The sequence below is a fragment of the Triturus cristatus genome, chromosome 6, assembly GCF_964204655.1.
Source record: "Triturus cristatus chromosome 6, aTriCri1.1, whole genome shotgun sequence".
NCBI lineage: Eukaryota > Metazoa > Chordata > Amphibia > Caudata > Salamandridae > Triturus > Triturus cristatus.
In genome coordinates this window covers 462,717,920-462,735,226 of record NC_140589.1, presented here as the reverse complement: position 1 = coordinate 462,735,226, position 17,307 = coordinate 462,717,920, and the positions used below count along the sequence as shown (strand labels likewise).

The window sequence follows — 17,307 nt, the reverse complement described above, 5'->3', positions numbered from 1 at the left end:
GACCATACACGTGGTACTACCAACATACCTCAATTTACAAGGGCATTCCAAGACATATATTGTGAAACTGGTACTGCATGTCAGGAATTGTCTAATCATTCTGTTATGTCTAGTGCCTGGGACCTCAAAGTCCTTAACCATGTGGCTGGATCTGCAGGCCCTGCAATGACCACATGGATAACAGCCTTTGAGATTATGGATGCTACTATTAAGGTTCTCTGAAATATCACCTTTACCCAAAATATCTCTCAGACTCCTACCCCTACGGTAAGTAACCCGGGGTCTATCACCTATACTGGATCCTATCACATTGTCAGATTTAAGGATTTTCCAGTTATCGGCAAGTATTTTTTTTACTTGTTCTGAGTCATGGTTAAATGTAGTGATCACTCTGGTTTCAGCTTCACCCTCAGTTGTTTCTTGTTTAGTTTCCAGGGTACTTGATCTAGTCGTTACCTTGATCCTATTCAGAGCTCTAGTAAGAGCCCATTCCGGATAGCCCCGTTCCCTGAATCTTATGAGCATTTTCTCTTGTTCACACATGTACATTTCATCTGTACTACAGTTTCTTCTTGCCCTCAATAACTCACCAAAAGGGATGCTCCACTTGAGAGCTTCTGGATGAGCACTGAGGGCATGAAGAAGACTATTACCTGCAGTTTCCTTTCTATGGAGACTGGTGACTAGTTTTTCTTCCTGTACTATGACTAGAGTGTCTAGAAATTCCAGTTTTTCTTTAATCAGGTTGGAGGTAAGTACAATATTATATGGATTGGAATTGAGCTTCCGAATAAAATTCTGTGCTTCAAACTCCGTACTGCTCCAAACAATAAAAAGATCATCAATGTACCTGATCCAGACCTCCACTAGGTTAAAGTCTAGTTCAAGATTTTCGTCCTTTCGAATTTCCTCCTCCCATTTGCCCAAGAACAGATTTGCAAAACTTGGTGCAAAGCATGAACCCATCGCAGTGCCACGCACCTGCCTGTAGAGATCACCATCAAAGATGAAGATATTGTTGGTAAGACACATCCTCAGCATCTCTACAAGCATGTGCGTGTGCTCAAGGTAGCCTATGTCACGTTCCTTCAGAAAATGAAAACAAGCTTCAATACCCTGGTCATGATCAATAATGGTGTATAGTGAACTTACGTCCAGGGTAATCAGTAAGTAATCCTTAACCCACTTCACCTTCTCAATTTTATTAAGGAAATCCTTGGTATCTTTCGTATAGGAAGGGAGAAGTGTCACATGCTCTCTCAAAAAGTGATCTATATACTTAGATATGTTTTCCTTCACACTCCCTATAGAAGAAACAATTGGTCTACCCGGTGGTTTTGTTGCATCTTTGTGAATTTTGGGCAGCAAATATATTATAGGTAATTTGGGGTAGTCTTTTTTGAGGAAACACTATTCAGGCCATGTGAGCAAACCTGTCTCTTGCCAAAGAGCAAGTTTCTCCCATGTGTCTGTAATACTCAAATTGTACTCTGTAGTATTGCTGTTGTCATAGAAGATCGCATCATTAAGTTGTTTGCGCACTTCTTCGATGTAAAGTTGTCTCCCCCAGAGTACAATATTACCTCCTTTGTCCGATGGCCTGATGACAACATTTTTATCTTTAGCAAGAGAGGTAATAAAATCCCTTTGTTGTTTAGATAAATTAAAACTCACTTTGTTGTATCTTACTGTTTTGTACTTGTGTTTGTTGAGTTCTTTAGTGACCACTTCATTAAACGTATCTAGCGAATCATGGGAAAGAACTGGACAAAAGATAGATTTGGGTTTGAAAGGAGTGCATGCTGCTTTATCAGTGCTTGTGTATTGTGAGTGTATACCCTCTTCATCATTCGTTAACACATTGCTCAAGCTATACACAGTTTGCAATACAGTAGCATCCCCCACAGTAAGTTCAGGACAAATACTTTCTTCGTCAGATATTGTTAATACATTCTCTGTGGGTCTGTTGCTAAATAATGAGTGCCATTTCCTGAGTTTCAACTTGCGAATGAATTTAAAAATATCTACCCTTGTATTGGTGTAGTTAAACAATTCGGTTGGACAAAAGGTCAATCCCAAACATAGAGTGTTTTTTTCAATTTCAGTTAATGATCTTGACGACAGATTAATGATAGTTCGATTTACCATTGTCCTATCCATGTTTATTTGGCTCTTCTGTAGCCTCCACGTCTGGTTCCCACTGGCTCTCTGTTTAAGTCATTCAAATAGAACTTTCAGATTTCCAATGGGAACTCGGTCCTAACTATAACTATCTACTGGTGACCGCCAGTAGATTATATATATATATATATATTACCTACTGGCGGTCGCCAGTAGGTAGTTATAGTTAGGACCCTGTTTCCATAGGAAATCCGCAACATTCTATTTTGAATAACTTTGGCGCCGGTCGACGAATCCTCGCGAATTTTTCAAAATAGGTGGGGCGCTACGCTCCGCTCCTACCCTGAAAGTCTCGGGGGGATTCGTCAAGCGGGGGCTGAGATAAAAGGGGGGTCCCAAAACGCGTTTTTCCCATGCATTTTTCCATAGGACCTTTAGACAGGGCTACAGCCCGAACGGCTGAACAGAATTACTAGAAATTTGGCAGAGAGGTAGTCCTCAGGTCAAGGAAGTGCCTTTTGTAGGTTTGGTGTAAATCTGTTCAGTATTTCCGGAGAAAATAGCATTTAAATGCATATATATATCTATATGCGCGCAGGGTGCGCGCACCGTGCGAGCACCGTGCGAGCACCCTAACGTGCGCGAGCGTAATTCTGATTGGTGGTTACATGTTAGTCAACGTTCGAATCGGTCGAAATCAGGAAGTGTCGGCCGCCATTTTGTTTGTTTTCAGTGCGAGAGTGAAAAAGGAAGGTGGCGAACATGAAAAGGGGGCAGGGTAGAGAGTTCCTGACCCCCTAGCCTTTGTCAGGGGGTCCCTGAAGGACCCCGAAGGCAAAAAAATTTTTTTTAAAAAATCGCGGGGGTGCGCGCACAGTGCGCGCACCCTGAAAAACACAAAAAAAAAAAATTTTTTACAAAAAAAAAATAATAATTCGCAGGGTGAAACCCCCCCCCCCAAAAAAATAATAATTTTTAATACGTAGTTTATTGTAAAATAAATATATAAAAAAAATAATACATAAATAAATTAGCATTTAAAAAACCGTACAAATTCACTGAAAAAACCATAGGTTTCACACACGTTATAGTTAGGAATTAGCATTTAAAAAACCTTGCAAATTCACTGAAAAAACCATAGGTTTCACACATGTTATAGTTAGCGGAAATTTTACTGATAAAAAACCAGTGAAATTCCCCCGTTATAGTTAGTGCAGGCAACTATAACTCACGCGACCGCAATCTTCTGCTGATGACATATGTGTCTTTATGAAAAAAAAATATTTGTAATATATGTATAGCTAAAGATTAATGGAAGAAGACATGGGTAAATAAGTGTCTAAATACAGTATTAGCATCAGCAGAGGATTACGGTCGCGTGAGTTATAGTTGCCTGCACTAACTATAACGGGGGAATTTCACTGGTTTTTTATCAGTAAAATTTCCGCTAACTATAACATGTGTGAAACCTATGGTTTTTTCAGTGAATATATATATATATATATGTGTGTTTTCACTTAAAAAATCTAAGGTTACTAGGACGTTATAGTTAGGAAATCGTATTTGAAAAACCTTAGAAATTCAATGAAAAAAACCAAAGGTTACACTTGTACAAAACCAGTGGAATTCAGCAGGCATAGTTACCTGAGCTAACAATAACTTACACCCCCGCAATGCACTGCTTATGACCTCACAGACTGCATCACTCATGACATGGTGAGGGAAATCACTGATGATATCTCAAATGACATCACAGATGACATCATCAACAGAACCAATCACATACCCACTCACACCCCTTACAACCTCTCGTACGCCCACTCACACAGTCAAGCAACCGCTCACTTACCCATTCACAGACCCATACCAGTACTCGCACACCCACCACCTCTCCATAGAGCCACTCACACAACCGTTAACTCATCCAGCCACTCATACAACCAGTCACTGACCTGTACAGCCAGTCATATCGCCACACACTCAGCCATACAGCTACTCACACACCCACTTATTTACCAACAGTCACACACACCCACTCACTCACCCATACAGCTTCTCGATACAGCCACTCACTCACCCGTACAAGCACTCACACACCCACACAACCACTTACATACCCATACAGACATCCATACACATCCGCTCACTCTCCCATACAGCCATTCAAACATACACTTACTCTCCAATACAGCTACTCACACACCAACTCACTTAACCAAACAGCCACTCACTCACCCATACAGCCACTTATACACCCAGTCACTCACTCATACAGACAATCACACACCCACTCACTCTCCCAGTGACTACACACCCACTTACCCACTCACACCACCACTTACACACCCATACAGCAACTGACAAGCCCGCCCACTCACCCATGCAGCTACTCATACAGCATGTCTCACCCACACAGCTACTCACACACACACTTTTAAACCCAGCCACTCACACACCCATATACACAAGGATACATAGTCACACAGCCACTCACATAATAAATGTTAGATGTAGTATCACCCAGTAATAGTGCACCTAGTATACCAATTTAACTTTTGTAGTAGGTTAGTATATATGTTTAACACCCATAAACTCTTGAAAACAATTACACTCACTGGATGTCATGTATGATGTAATTTGACATGTCATCAGTGATGTCACTGACCATGCCATGAGTGATGTAATATGTGAGGTCATAAGCAGTGCTTTGTGGGGGTGTAAGTCATTGTTAGCTCAGGTAACTATACCTGCTGAATTCCACTGGTTTTGTACAAGTGAAATCTGAGCCTAACTATAACGTTCCTGTAACCTTTGGTTTTCTCAGTGAATATATATATATATATATATTCACTGAAAAAACCATAGGTTTCACACATGTTATAGTTAGCGGAAATTTTACTGATAAAAAACCAGTGAAATTCCCCCGTTATAGTTAGTGCAGGCAACTATAACTCACGCGACCGCAATCTTCTGCTGATGACATATGTGTCTTTATGAAAGAAAAATATTTGTAATATATGTATAGCTAAAAATGTATGGAAGAAGACATGGGCAAATAAGTGTCTAAATACAGTATTAGCATCAGCAGAGGATTGCGGTCGCGTGAGTTATAGTTGCCTGCACTAACTATAACGGGGGAATTTCACTGGTTTTTTATCAGTAAAATTTCCGCTAACTATAACATGTGTGAAACCTATGGTTTTTTCAGTGAATTTGCAAGGTTTTTTAAATGCTAATTCCTAACTATAACGTGTGTGAAACCTATGGTTTTTTCAGTGAATATATATATATATATATATATATATATATAAAGTCTGCTGCGCAGCCAAAATGCGTATCTCATCCAGTGCGAGGTTGAGGGAGACCTGAATTACAATAAATGAGCCCTATTCCAACCTACCTTGCTTACATGCCTCTTCTTCATTGGAGTTGGATGTTTCTTTTGATATATATATATGGTCCAGTTGAAGGCACATCGCCGAAACGCGTAGACCGTCTGTATCCTCCACTTTGCTGATGAAATAAACTCAAAAACGATTCAAAACCTGCCTCGAGTCCTGATTGGGGTGCTGTGGATACCTGTTGCTGCCGGATGGGAAGTTTGGTGATTTCTTGAATATTATCTACTGGCGGTCGCCAGTAGATAGTTATAGTTAGGACCGTGTTTCCATAGGAAATCCGCAACATTCTATTTGGAATAACTTTGGCGCCGGTTGACGAATCCTCGCGAAATTTTCAAAATAGGTGGGGTGCTCCGCTCCGCTCCTACCCTGAAAGTCTCGGGGGGATTCGTCAAGCGGGGGCTGAGAAAAAAGGGGGGTCCCAAAACGCGTTTTCCCCATGCAATTTTCCATAGGGACCTTTAGTCCAAGGTACAGCCCGAACGGCTGAACAGAATTACTTGAAATTTGGCAGAGAGGTAGTCCTCAGGTCAGGGATGTGCCTTTTGTAGGTCTGGTGTCAATCTGTTCAGTAGTTCCTGAGAAAATCAAAAGTAAAATCATATATATATGTGGGCGGAGCCTAACCACACATCTCATCCTGAGATCTGATTGGCTGTCAGCACTTCATCCAAGAAGTGTTGGCAGCCATCTTGGGACCAATATACATGATAGCACCTCATTAAAAAGCATTGCAGTTAATAGAAGGTTTTAAGACTTTAGTTACATTATAAATCATTTGTTGATGGTACCATACTCATTTTAGGAATTGTGGTATGTTCTAAGGTGATTTAACCATGTGAAAAAGCCTTCTGCTGGGATATCATGATTGAGAGAAAAATATTTTCTCATGCTTTTCCCACAGAGGTTTGGAAGGTGATCTTTAAGCTAAACTGAGAGCTTATTTTCTGTAAATTCACATTATCTTTCTCAGTCATGTGAGAATGAAGTCTGACATTCTCAGTAAAACATGTACATCCAACAAGGGCAGAGACTGTCAGTTGATTCCTTTGTGTTCTACTGCAGCTTCCCAGAGTGTTCCAAAGAACAACTAGAGCGCTAACAGTCCTACTTATGATAAACGTATGGCACACCTGAAGCCATCTTGCTTGGATTAAAGTGGTAACTCTTAAAACATTTAATTTAAAAAGGAACAAAATGAGGGGGTTCATTTTTCCATAAAAAGTATGATTAGTGCTGCAGAAAGAAAAATTAGGGCACATTTTGAGTGACTTCTCAAATCCTCTTCTATTTCATTAAAAAATTCTGACATGCAGACTGAGACATGCACTTTCAATACCACCAGCAGTTTCCCCTGGTGAGCAGTAGCTTTACTACAGTGATCTAATGAGCAAAAAGAGTGCTAACATTCTGAATTTATGGCAAATGTGTGACACATCTGAATGCCTTTGGAATCAAAGTAAAAAACTGAAAGTATTTCCTACTGAGGAGACTGCAGTAAATGAGGAAATTAGGAAACTTCATAACAAATAATTCTGCCAAGATGGCCACCAGCGACAAAAGAGCCCAAATGTAGCCCAAATATCACCCAGATGTAGCCCAAGTATAGCCCAATGACAGAATGTCCCAGAGTGTTCTTAAAAACAACTAGAGCGCTTACTGTCTTCATTATGACAAAAGTATGGCACACCTGAAGCCATCTTGATTGGAATAAACTGGTAACACTTAAAACATTTAATTTAAAAAGGAACACAATGAGGGGGTTCATTTTGCCTTAGAAATTATGATTAATGCTGAAGAAAGAAAATTAGGGCACATTTTGAGTGACTTTTCAAATCCTCTTCTATTTCATTAAAAAATTCTGACATGCAGACTGAAACATGCACTTTTAATACCAGGAGCAGACTTCCATGGTGAACAGTAGTTTTACTACAGTGATCTAATGAGCAACTAGAGTGATAACATTCAGAATTTATGGCAAATGTGTGACATATCTGAATACCTTCATGATGGAATCAAAGTAAAAAACTGAAAGTATTTCCTACTGAGGAGACTGCAGTACATGAGGAAATTAGGAAACTTCATAAACAAATAAATCTTCCAAGATGGCCACCGGAGACAAAAGAGCCCAAATGTAGCCCAAAATCACCCAGATGTAGCCCAAATATAGCCCAATGACAGAAGTGTGCAAAACACTTAATATTTTGTGTTTTTGCAGTGTTATGTAGTGCAGACTTGTCAGGTATTGGAGTGCCTTACATGAGCATTGGTTACATCACACAAGAACAAATTCATTTTGGTTGTAGACATGGGGTGAATAAGTGATTTGACCAGAATCACAGAATGTCGAGCTGAAGCAGAAACTCCAACCTGGTTCCCCAGTTGCAAAGTCTGCAGTTCTGGAAGTAACACCACATCCTCTCCCCGAAGTGCAACATTTAATCAAGTGGTCAACTGGATAAAAAAACATAAAGGTAACAAATAATTTAAAAGTGCTTTCTCGCTATTTGAAAACTCAGAAAATATGTCCTTATTTTAGTCTTTTAGAGCACTAACCATAATTTTGATGCCAATAAGACCCTCTCATATATGTAATTTCTAAAGGAAATGCTCTAGGTATTACAGTTTTGATTACATCAAGATGACGTCAGGCGTTCCACACTTTTGTAATAAATATAGAATGTTAGCAATCTAGTTGTTCATTAGGATAATGTTGAGAGGCAGAGACCAGGGGCACGGACTCTGAAAATTGAAGGCAGGTAGGAGGGTGCAAAGGCAACAATTTAACCACACTGAGCAGGCAGGAAGGGCCGTGGCAGCACAACAGACTATGGAGGGCAATGGAAAGGGGGGCAGGGGCAACAAACCAACAATACAGGACTTGCAAGAGAGGCTGTGGCAATGTAATAGACCATTGTGGGCAGAAGGAAGAGGCAATGGTAGTACAACCATACATGCCAACAGACCCGATTCAGCCAGGAAACGTCCAATGTTTTTAAGCTCAAATGGGCTTTATTTGATCTGTCTCCTGTCTACAATCTCCTCTTTTTCAATGTAACTCAAAGGGGAAAATCAATACCCCAGTTTTTTTTCAAAATCTCCCTCTTACCAAGTTCAAAATGTTCGCAAGTATGGTACATTGGATCATGGAAGGAAATGGGGTAGGGACATGACTTGGATAACAGAGGACAGGAGGGACATGGAGAGGTGCACCAAACTGACCCTGCAGGGCAGGCATCAGGGTTTGCAGAAGCACAATACACCACACAGGGAATGCGGGACGGGAGTGCAGCACAACAATCCATAGAAAGCAAGAGGGAGGGGACAGGACCATGCACATGGACAACAGAGAGCAGAGGGGCAAGAGGCAGGAACATAATGGAGAGACAGGAGAGAAAGCTGCAGCATAACAGACCATAAAGGGCAGGAGGGATGGATCAGGGGCATTACAATGGAACAGACAAGCCAGGAGGGAGGGAGTAGGGGTCTGCACATGTAAACAGAGGGCTGGGGGCACGGGGGCAGGGCAGGAGCAGCAAGATAGCCATGGAGGTCAGGCAGGATGGGCACTAGAAGCAAGACACACCATGAAGAGCAACAGTGAGACTGTGATGGCATACACACAGACCATGGAGGGAAGGTGGGAGGGGTTCAGGGGCAGCTAACTGACCACACAGGGAAGGTGGGAGGGGCCATGGCAGCACAGAAGACCATGCATGGCAAGTGGGAGGGTTAGTGGTAGCACAATGGCTATGATGGGCAAGAAGGAGGGTGCAGGGGCATGCACAAAGGACGATGGAGGATAGAAGGGAGGGTCAGGACCTGTGCACAGACAAGAAAGTTCAGGGGAAGGGGCCTCACAACAGACCGCACGGGGCAGGAGGAGGAGCAGTTGCAGCACAACAGACCAGGGAGGGCAGAAGGGTGTGGCAGTACAATGGACCATGTAGGACAGGAGGAAGAGGATAGGGGCATGGCATGTGGACAGGCAGGGTGGAGGTGGCAGGGACAGGTTACAGTCATCTGACAATGCTAGGTTGGTGGGAGGGGAGTGGCAGCTCAACAGAACACTCAGAGTAGATAGGAGTGGCAGGTCCATGGAACATGGTGGGCAAAAAGGATGGAGCAGGGGCATACACAAGAACATCGGAGGGCAGGGGGAAGGAGAATAGGGGCAGCAAGCTATGCACAGAGTTTAAGCAGGAGGTCAATGATGGGGCATAGAATTGGGCAATGGAGGGCAGGAGGAGTGGACTGGTACATCATACTAAATTGAGGGCAGTGGCAGCACATCAGACCATGCATGGCAGGAGGGAGGAGGCTAGTCCATGGATTCACACAACAGAGGATAGGGAGGAGGGGGGATGGGGCAGCAAGCTAACTGTTCAGAGAAGGCGGGTATTAGGAACTTTATTGTTTTTAAAACGTGTGTCTGTGCGAACTACTTAAAATATGAACAAGTATGCAGCATAATCTCACTTTTATTCAGGAAGAAGAGGACGTTTGTGACTGTGACTCCGGGCTCACTTGGCAGAAACACCCCCTGACCCTCCACCCCCTATCGCAAAATGTAATGCCCGTGAAAAGAGTAGGTGAACACAGTGTTATATAGAACATAGTCCTGAGAGCACGATTGAAAATGAAAACTAGATATAGTGTATGGTATAAACTATGCACCAAAAAGGGTGATATAAGATGAACCGGGCGTGAAATATAATATGCAATACATTGTGCGCAATGACAGATTCATTGGAGAGCGCGAGATAGCACAGGCACTAGCGCGTGCTTTGCGATATGCGCCTTGGAGTGTAATATGCACAGGGCAGTGTTGTGTAACCTAACTAGTCTCTAAAGTTGTAATATAAAATATGTGCTGGGGAGTGTAACGTTGCATATGCACTGTGACAAAGATATGGATCCCAGATTGTAATATGTATGGCATAGCACTGTGCGTTATAATATAGGCATCGAGGAAGGCACGTTAGATGGGGCAATATAACCCGTGCGAAGACAAGTGTGGCATGACATATTCACGGGGTGGTGTTACAGTGCACATGGGCTAGAGAGTGTCATAGCATATGCACTAGCTAGTGGAATACAACACAGAGGTGTGGGGAACTCAGCAGGCAATGGTGGGTGTAACACAGCATTGGGCTCTGCCAGGAGCGCGCTGTGACTCTCAAGTGATGTTCGTCCCCTTTCCAGAGAGTAAAATAAAAAGTATTACACATCCGGCAGTGGATGTGTGTTTTATTAACCGTGAGGGGGGTTTCTTGCATAGTTTTGGTCGAATTTTTGTCAAATCCCCTTTGAATGGCTTGGTGTGCATGTGTATTAAATGTGCCCGTCAATAGCTACCTATGTTTGTATAAATAAACGACAAGGGTGTCTACCGGGATTAGGCACGGTAGGGCATCAGACATGTCAGAGCTTCACTAGTGGTGTAAATACATTCCACGTGGATTCACTGTATGCATAGTCGCCTTTTAATGAATATCACGCAAATCGTCATGGTGATAGGTACGTATGGTTTGTCCAGCATGTCCTAGGTGTGTCTATAAATATATATTTTTTAAAAATAATAAAAAATAGTGGCCGGCCCTGGGGATTGGGGTCAAAAAAATATAATTAGGAGACAGGCCCTGGGGGATGGGGTCATCAGGGCCAATAAATTAGAATAAGAAGGGGAACCACACAGCCCCCCTTCTTAAAAAATTAAAATAAATAAAAGACTGGCATTGTGCCGGAGGCCACGTCCCCTCCTTGCAGCACTCTGCAAACGCACCCCCTGGCGAGTTGTAAGTTGGGGAATTAATTCCTCTTCAATACTGAGGGTCCCTGAGGGCTAACTAGCCCAACAGGCATCTCCAGTATGCACCAGGGAGCTGCGCTGCAGACAGGTGTTCTGAGGCCAAGCCCCTTTTTACACCTCTCTGCAACGCAGCTCTGTGGTGCTTACTGGAGGTACCTAGTGGTCTAGTTTGACCCAAGGGACCCTTAGGATTCAAGGGGACTTAATCTCTCAACTTAGAACAGCCACAGGGCGCGTTTACACAGTGGTGAAGGGAGGGTACGGGGCCTGAGGTGACGTGTGCAAACACGCACTATGGCATGTTTTAAATTGGGGATATAATTTTCCTTTAATACTGAGGGCCCCTGGGGGCTAACTAGCCCACCAAGTGCTTCCAGTAAGCGCCACTGAGCTGCATTGCAGAGAGGTGGTCCAGGCCGTGCCACTTTTTACACCTCTCTGCAACGCAGCTCTGTGGCACTTACTGGAGGTACCTAGTGGGCTAGTTGGACCTTAGGGACCCTCAGGATTCAAATGAACTTAATCTCCCAACTAAAAACGGACACAGGTCGTGTTTACACAGTGATGAATGGAGGGGACGGGGCCTGAGTTAACGTGTGCAAAAACGCCCTGTGGCCTGTTTTAAGAGGTAGTTTTAATCCCCCTGCCCTATTATATACTAGGGGCTTACAGAGGAAGTCATGCTAATCTCAGGGGGACCCCAACGCATAATGTTCCCTAGTGTATGTAGGTGTTTTCACTGTATTCTAAGTGTTTTTTAACATAGCACTGGCTCTAGGACTGGTTAGTCAGACTCAGTTACCACCAGTATCCGTCTGAAAAAGTTGAGGGTACAGGATGATTTTGCAACAAGGCTTCTTTCTGCTCTTCTTTTTCTTCTTTCTGCACGCTATCCTTCTTCCTGCACTTTTCTTCGTCTTTGAGGACTTCTGTTGCTTCTTTCTGCACTTCTTTTTTTTCTTTCTGTGCATTTTTTCTTCTTTCTTGACATGTCCTATCTCTGTAGGCATAGTTAGAAATTAGCATTTAAAAATCCTTTGAAATTCACAGAAAAAAACATAGGTTTCAGGCACGTTATAGTTAGGAATTAGCATTTAAAAAACCTCAGAAATTCACTGAAAAAACCATAGGTTTCAGGGATGTCATCGACCTTGAGATATACATGTATAAAACATATTTAATTTTCAGAAAAACACACATTTACTGGATGATGTCATCAGTGATGTCATTTGAGATGTCATCAGTGATGTCATGAGTGATGTCACTGACCATGTCATGAGTGATGTAATATGTGACGTCATCAGCAGTGCATTGCGGGCGCGCAAGTTATAATTAGCTGAACCAACTATAACGGGGAATTTCAATGGTTTTGTACAAGTGAAAAGTCCAGCTAACTATAACACCCGTGAAACCTATGGTTTTTTCAGTGAATATATATATATATATATATATATATCTATATTCACTGAAAAAACCATAGGTTTCACACATGTTATAGTTAGCGGAAATTTTACTGATAAAAAACCAGTGAAATTCCCCCGTTATAGTTAGTGCAGGCAACTATAACTCACGCGACCGCAATCCTCTGCTGATGCTAATACTGTATTTAGACACTTATTTGCCCATGTCTTCTTCCATACATTTTTAGCTATACATATATTACAAATATTTTTCTTTCATAAAGACACATATGTCATCAGCAGAAGATTGCGGTCGCGTGAGTTATAGTTGCCTGCACTAACTATAACGGGGGAATTTCACTGGTTTTTTATCAGTAAAATTTCCGCTAACTATAACATGTGTGAAACCTATGGTTTTTTCAGTGAATTTGCAAGGTTTTTTAAATGCTAATTCCTAACTATAACGTGTGTGAAACCTATGGTTTTTTCAGTGAATTTGTACGGTTTTTTAAATGCTAAGTTACTTTACGCCATTCGTGGCGTGCGCGCCCACTTAACGCCACCAAAAGCACAGGGGGTGGGGTCAATGTGGATAGTGGTTTTTTATTTCGATTTTATATTTTTATTATAATTTAATGCAATTTTTTTTTATTTCATTTTTCGTAAGCCTTTTTTTAATAATTTATGTACTATATCCTGCATTATCGAACGGTTTTTTTTTATGCATTTTTTTCCGTGCGCGTACGGTAAGCTGACGCTACGCGCTTGTAAAATACGCGTACGGTAAGCTGACGCTACGCGCTCTGAACGTAATTAGTGCAGCGCGCCCACGTGATACGTGCGTGCCGTACGCGTATACCCGGAAGCAACGTCGCGGTTACGCAGGGGCGTGTAATGCGCATGCGCGATACGTGATACGTGCGTGCCGTACGCGTACACCCGGAAGCAACGTCGCGGTTACGCAGGGGCGTGTAATGCGCATGCGCGAAAGTGACGTAAGCGCTGCGTAAGCGCACCGTAAGCGTCACGTGCGCGCACGGTAGGCCATGTGACTTACAAAGAACACTTTTTATTGGTTGAAATTACTTTCACTTCCAGAAACTTCCCACACCACACCCATTCCCCTCTTGTTTCCCCTCAAATTAACATAATAAATGTTAATTTGAATAATTATTGTCAATTAAAAAATGTTTTCTAACCAAAATAAAATGAAATCTACTTCCTACCATATACCCCAACAAAACCCAAACCCACAGCTAACATTTTAATTAAAACGTAATTGCACAATTAAGATAATGAATTGTAAATTAAATAATCATATTTACATACAAATATTAATATCAATTACTTACAATTAATTTACTTCCCACCCTGTGCCCCTATGAACCCCATAACCCACACCTAAAATTCTTTTTTTTTTAACAATTAACATGGTTTCTCCCACCAAGTATGAAATACATTCTCAAGCATATTTTTTTGGTTGTGACCTGTTGTTTCTATTGGCAGGGGTTTTTAAAAAGCACAATCCACTTTTTAATATCCTCATGAGGAAAAGACAGATGAGGAAGGAGATGAGAAGGAAATGCGTGGTACTTTTTATTATTGTGAGGCTCTCTTTTTCATCAGTCTTTGGTAACCCACCCTCTTGTCAGTGGTTCTATTTACTCCATCTCAGCTGAAGCTTATACGTTTCAGAGAAAGGTCTGAGGGAATGGCCTTCCTTTTTTTACTTTAACAGGGTTCACTTATGCAATGGACATTCTACTTCTTGTAGTTTTTTTAGAATGGGCAGCTCGGTGAGTGTCATGCAAACTGGCACACCTTTTGAGGTAAGCAATGGAAGTACTGGAATAATAAAGATTACATTTAAAGACCCTTTTTCTCTAGAGACACATTAATAAGAGCCAGGAGCAAACAGTCGACCTGTTAAAGACTAACCCACAGAAAACTCTGTTCCTATAGCTGAACTCGCCCTTAATGTCCTCGGATGTATGGCACGAAACATAAAGACTTCCTAGAAACTACATCAAGGTACACCCAGTGTGAGCCCATTATTTATAAATAGATCAAACATAGCAAGTGAAGTTGCTTCACGTGAATGAGTGAGAGCAGAACCGTGCCAAATCTGCAAAGATGTGGCACTGTTCGGCTCTTCGCTGCTCTGGTGCATTAAATGCTGCCATACACCAACGGAGAAACCTATACCAAGCGTTGTGGGCAGCATAGTTTTGTACTGGAAGTACAAAAACTATTCTGAACGGCATTTTCCTCTTTGTCTGTGAGCTGTACAATGCAGCACACATGCAAAGAGGAAAAATACAAATATTTCTCATGGTTATCCCAATCTCAGAGAGACACAGGATTTTGGCATAAATCCATATGTACAATTATTTGTTGATATGGATTTGCATCAAAAGCCATGGGTGGATGCACAGGAACGCCCATGCCATTTCCATAGAATTCCTTCATGATCCAATGTGACACAAGGCAGGGCAGCCTTACTTTGAGTTACAATTAAAAAAAAAAATAGTGATTTGCGTTGGTTTGTAAATAGCAACCCAACACTTTGCATCAGGTCTGCATTCAGTAAGTAATGCAAACCTGGCGCAAAGTATTTGAAAATCTGGACCTAGTTATTACTTCTAGTTACTTTCCATGTTAAACCCATACCTGTGTGCTAATTTGTTTTCAAAGATTGGAATTTCTTCTTTTTTTAAAACTAGTAATAATTCTTTCACCTTCATTATTTTTATTTGGGACATTTTACCCTGCCTCTGCACAGTATTTAGTCGAGGAACTTTGCAAACAATAACCATGCTCTTTTATTCTCTAACCCTTGAACTACATGTTAAGGCTGACAGAAAGCATAATATCTTCTAAACCCTTTAGTACTAATCAAACAGACTACACAAATAAGAATCTGTATATGTTTCTGTGAAATATGTTATAGATTAATACACAATAAATATCTTTTCAATACCTTCAGTTTCCGTTCATTTTGTTAGTCTTAAACCCATTTGGAATGAGACTGCAGATCCTCGTGTTATTTGGTTGAAGGATGCAGAGAGTGAGTCAGGTTTGCTTGAGAAGCTCAAACATCTGGTGTGAAATTAATTAAACATATGGCATAACTGTCACAGGCCATAACGTCAGAAAAATATGTCTTTAGATCATTTCTTGGCATTTCTCTTAATTTGCCATCTTGTTTTATTTTAGCAGCATCTAATCAGCTTCCATTGAATAATGTACTTCGATTCATTCTCAATGGACTGGTGGAAACTTTCAAAAGGATTGCTAAAAGCCAAGTTTTGAAAATATCTTTCTATTGCTCCGTGCTTGAATAACATTGTTATTGGAGGAAATCAGTGTCCCCAGCTTTACTGGTTCAAAACCTATGACACGTTGGTGATGATCAGCCCTTTAAACCCAAAGAATACATAAAAGGCAGTCTTACCCAAGAGAGTAAGACTTCATGATTAATACAAGAAATGTGTACAATGGACTTCAGTAAAAAGAACATCCTCAAGGCTACAAATGCAGCTTGAAATAAAGGCATTTGTACAGTTAAAAAATGATCTGTAGAAACAAGAGGTATGTCAATATGATCAACTCCTTAATAGGGTTGAGCACCATTTAACATAATAAATGCGTTTTAGACAAAAAAGGCGAATAATTTAGCCCACCGAAGGTCGTATGGAAGAGAATTTCTGAGCGTATGGCCCCAGAACCTGAAAGAAAGACCTTCCAGCACATCCAATCTTCCCGTGATGTGGAATCTCATGCAGAGAGAACCATCCAGATCCCTGAGAGCTGGATGGAACAAAAAGCACAACAAGATGGGAAAGCAGCTGAAGGCCAGCGGGGTAGTGGATAAGGCTTGCTTGGTTAACCGTACTGAATGCCTCGCACAGGTCATGCGACAAGATGTCTGCTGGGAGGTTAGTGTCTCTGGTGTCACAGAGAAAATGAAGGAAGGCCACCAGTGCAACCCCTGTGCTTTGACTTGCATGAAAGTAACCTCATACCAAGTCAATAGCCATGTGATCTCCAAAATATGTGAATGACACAGACAGATATTTGTCCATAATTTTAGCGAAGGCAGGCAATAAAATAGTGGTCTTATAATTTTTCACCTGGATCAAAATCAGCCTTTTTTAGAAATGGTGAGGGCGTGGGGTTCTACTTGCATTAGTTCCGCGTAAGGTTGCCTTGGAGAGGCGTTGAAGGAGTCGCAGAGAAGAGGCTCCAGTGCCAGGGCTAGAGAGTTGACAATATGAATGGGACAAGTATTGTTATGGGAGCCAATTTAAGCCTACTAAGGATGGGCTTTAGGGGCTGTTTAGGATGGCGGGCAGACATACCCTATCAGAAACGGGACTGCCTAACAGGCTGTTGGCTGTCCCAACATAGGCATTAGGATGCGACCACCCCCATGGCCGTCGCAATGCCTATAATTTGCATTGAGGCAGGTGCTGCTGGCTGCAGCACCTGCCGCAATGCAAGTAGGACACCTGACATATCCCTGCACAACGTGGCAGGCACCATGTGGCAGGCACCTTGTGGTGCCTCCCAC

The 17,307-nt window shown here is 41.9% G+C and overlaps 1 protein-coding gene across 2 annotated transcripts in view; it reads left to right on the top strand.

Moving 5' to 3' along the window:
- The window catches only part of KHDRBS2 (KH RNA binding domain containing, signal transduction associated 2), a 1,521,990-nt gene that overhangs the window by 148,328 nt on the left and 1,356,355 nt on the right, over positions 1 to 17,307 (top strand). The window lies entirely within an intron of this gene.